This window comes from Sinocyclocheilus anshuiensis, unplaced genomic scaffold, assembly GCF_001515605.1.
Source record: "Sinocyclocheilus anshuiensis isolate Anshui unplaced genomic scaffold, SAMN03320099.WGS_v1.1 scaffold1055, whole genome shotgun sequence".
Lineage (NCBI taxonomy): Eukaryota > Metazoa > Chordata > Actinopteri > Cypriniformes > Cyprinidae > Sinocyclocheilus > Sinocyclocheilus anshuiensis.
In genome coordinates, this window is record NW_015547681.1 from 128,708 (window position 1) to 133,348 (window position 4,641).

The window sequence follows — 4,641 nt, forward strand, 5'->3', positions numbered from 1 at the left end:
CTTTTCACATATTTTGTCCCATCCATTGCTATATCACTGTCTGACTGACTGGCTATGTCATGTCAAGTGTCCGACAGCAGATGTCGCTGTTTTAATGTCATAAATGTCTTTTTATTGTTGTTAGCATAACTGTTGCAAATAAACATACATTTTATATTTTAAAAAGTTTTATATATATATTAGTTTTTATATATTATATAGCATATTTTAAAAACTTTTTGAAGATAATGAGGAAATTACGTCTCTCCCTTTGTCAAGTGCATTCCAAACGACTACATAATGGCACGCACGTGCCCTGCTCACTCCAAAATCCCCAGTCCAAGGGGATAGGGATGATCACTTCTATTTGGAATTTGCCCCGTGAACCGTTTGGTACGAATACACGTACCGTTACACCCCTAATATATATCTGTGTGTGTATATATATATATATATATGTTTGTGTATATAAATATATATTTAAATGCAAAGCTTAAAATTAATTTCCACTTCATATAATACTTATATTAATATAGTATTTGAATTAAAAACAATTATAATTTATATAAAATAAACATAAGTAAGTAGCAGCAAAAGTATATATATATAAAATAATTTGATTTGGAGCGAGAGATATGGGGGAGTGGCTTCGTTGCATCAGATATGTGTCACGTTGCTCACAGCTGATTGGTCCAGTTTGGGTTTGCGATCTCTAACCCAGAATAAAACCTGCTCCGGAGCAGGGTAGCCGTGTAGCGTAAGTTACTATGGTGAAGAAACCCGCTCAAAACCAACCCACCTTCTTGAGCCCGAAAACTCAGAGTTTGCACAAACTAAATGTGAATTTAACTGGGTAAAAGCTAAAAATGGCATTGTACAACAGGCCTCTGATCAACAGTTGTTGTTTGGGCAATAACTTAAGTATCTTAAAAACATAGTTACAGCAGTCAAAGAAAATCTAATCAAAAGTCAAGGGTCAGGAGCCCAACTAAAGCAAACACTGATCTCCACAATGGAAACAACAAACAAAACCATAAAACATCATCATCTAAACCACCTAAGAACTTCTGTAGACATAGGACAGATATAAAAGTTAATCTAGTTATTATTGACCGAAGCTTGTGCTGTTTGTGGAGTTGATTTCATGTAAGGCTGTGACTGAAGTCAGTTGTAGTTCTTGTGTTTCTGCTCATCTCGTCTCTTTTTTTTTTCAGTTCCTGTTTCTCTTTCCTTCAGTGACTCTTCTTGTTAACAGCAGGTGTTCATCAGTGTCTAAACTCACTCATTTGTTTTCATCCTCTCTGTCAGAAACCAATCCTCAGAGTTGGGGAACATTGTCAGAACAGAAAGAAGCAAGTTTTCTTGCAGGACAACCTTGTACATGGCTTGATTCATGCTCCTTTCACAAAGACAAATGTGCCCAATTCCAGCCTTGCCGAAGCACGCCCAGATCATCCCCGATCCTCCACCAAATTTCACAGTGGGTGTCTTATAGGGCTCTCCAGGTCTCCGTCTAACCATTAGACGACCAGCTGAAAACTGGACTCATCAGAGAAGGTCCAGTCCTTATGGTCTTTTGCGAACCTCAGTCTCATAGGTGAAGCGTGTATAAGGCTCCTAAAATGTCTAAGCTCCCAAGCCTTCCCCTAGCCACGGGGTCTTGGGGAAAAAAATGCCCCTGCACAAACAAATTAAATCTATTACGTCTGTTGCTAACAAAGTGTAAATGAATAGAAATGACTGCGCATTAAATTAAGATTTGCTCATGTTGCACCGGATTTCATTTTAGGCGCTTTTACAGTGTTGCGCATTATAACCAATCACACACGATTCTGTTGAGCTTAGGAATGCATTGGCCAATCAGAGGCGTTAAAATAATGTAAAGCAGGGGTAGGCAAGTTGGGTCCTAGACAGCCGCTGTCCTGCAGAGTATAGTTCCAACCCTGGAAAAAAAAAATGTTCTCAAAATAATCTTTTCCAAATTTGACCATCTTATATTGCTAGTTTTGTGGCTTTGTGTTGTTTAAACAGTTCCACATGCTCCGGAACTTACACTGATCAATTGTGTTTTCAATCTTGTTTTTATGACTGTAAGTCATTCTCCTCAAATGCTATATTAAATTGTAATCACATTAAATACAAATTCAGTCCCACGAAACATATTTTATTAGCCTACATGACACCCATGTCTGGTTCTTGCTTAAAAACACAGGTTTATGATGTTTGTATTTAATAGATTTGGCTGCTTTTAGCCTTACCCTGGAGTTGGTTCCCTGTATTATTTAAACAGTTCCACATGCTCCGGAACTTACACTGATCAATTGTGTTTTCAATCTTGTTTTTATGACTGTAAGTCATTCTCCTCAAATGCTATTGAGCGTTAAATTATGGCATATTTTGCATTCAAGATCATTCGGTAGTGAAAAGTAGCATTTTTTATATATGATTTACAGTTTATTTTAATAAATATCAAAACTGTAAACGGTGTGCATTATAGTTGACACCTAGATGAACAGTTTACAGTTGTTTTTATGACTGTAAGTCATTCTCCTCAAATACTATTGACTTTAGAAAAGCGTTCAGATGAGTCATCGCTGAAACTCATCAGCTTAGTTGAATGCGCGCACGTTTGATGACTGAGGCGTTTCTCAATACCAAGTACGCAAAGTTCGGTAATTCTGCAAGTGGAACAGCAGAGTACTTGATAACATCAGTCAGCTCGCCTTGGGTACTCCCAGTGTTGCCAACTTAGCAATTTTGTTGCTAAATTTAGCAACTTTTCAGACTACCCTAGCAACTTTTTCTTCCAAAAGCACCTAGCAACAAATTGAGCTATTTTTACATTTTATTTGGCTACTTTTAGCAACTTTTGATAAGTGACTTACCCTGGAGTTGGTTCACCCTCCGCCTATGCTCAGTCTGGATCTTCTTTGTTTCTCATTGATGAAGGGCTTTTTTCTAGCTTTGCCGCTAGGAGCCTGTTGCGAGCCGGCCTCGATGTGCACTTCACCCCAGCTGCCGTCGAACCAAATCTACTCTTAGTATTAGTATAGACCTTTCCCTATTGAAGAAAAATCACGTTCAAAAAGAAGGCGCGTGCGGAAGGGTGCAGAATATTTGACAAATTATGCTACAGCACTGGCATAAAGTTGGCTTGACATTGGACGTTCGATATTCGCAAATTTAGGGACCGTCTCTAACGTAACATGCGATATTGGTGTACACTTTTCTAAAGTCAATAGTATTTGAGGAGAATGACTTACAGTCATAAAAACAACTGTAAACTGTAAGCCATTCTCCTCAAATGCTATTGAGCTTTAAATTATGGCATATTTTGCATTTGAGCCCATTCGGTAGTGAAAAAAAAATCATTTTTTACATATGATATTTAATAAATATCAAAAATGTAAAAGGTGTGCATTATAGTTGACACCTAAATTAACAGTTTACAGTTGGTTTTGTGACTGTAAGTCATTCAGCTCAAGTGCAAGTGAGCTTTAAATTATGGCAAATTTTGCATTTGAGCCCATTCGTAAGTGAAAAAAGCTATTTTTACATATGATTTACAGTTTATTTTAATAAATATAAAAAATATAAAAGGTGTGCATTATAGGTGACACCTAGATGAACACTTTACAGTTTGTTTTATGACTGTAAGTCATTCAGCTCAAGTGCAATTGAGCTTTAAATTATGGCATATTTTGCATTTGAGCCCATTCGGTAGTGAAAGCAACAAATCAACCCTCCTTTAGCAACTTCCCCTGAAAATTAGTTGGCAACACTGGGTACTCCAGTTATCTTCACTGTATGTATACAATACGACGAAATATGATATCAAACACAACTGCCTCTTTTCGTTTTCCTTTAAACATATTAATAGCCGCAAAAATGTAGTTCAGAGAACGTGCATACATTACAGTGAAACGAAATATATCAAACAGCATTGCCTCTTTTCGGTTTCATTTAAAATATTATTAGCCACAAAAATGTGGTTCATGCAGCGTGTACACTCATTACAATAAAACGAAATGATATCAAACACTTTTCGTTTTCAAAATATAAAACATTAATATGTGGTTTAGGTAATGTGCACATATACACTGATTATCTTCACTGAATGTATAATAAAATGAAATATGAAAGTGAAAAAAGTGAAGTGACATGTGGCCAAGTATGGTGACCCATACTAGGAATTAGTGCTCTGCATTTATCCCATCCTAAGTGCACACACACAGCAGTGAACACATTAATGTATTTCAGAAGTTCCATTAAACAACAATGAAAAAACAACAACAATGAAAACTGTGATACTTCATAATTTTTATTGTTCAATTCTTATCTTTTCAATAATATTTTCATATTTTCCCAGGACCACCCCCAACCCCTAGACCACCACCAATACCTAACTTTTACATAAAATAACTATAATACATTATTTATCCTGGAATTTATAATTATTTACATAGGCAGCACTTCCAATCAATCTTTCAAGCCCTGTTGAACTGGCTGTCTGTCATTGGAATGCATGCCACATGGAACCACCTCCTGCATTGATGACATTCGATCTGAAAAAAAAAAAAGATAGTCATCTTATCAAATTGCTTAGTAATATGTAATATATTATTAATGCATGATATATATATATATATATATATATGCACA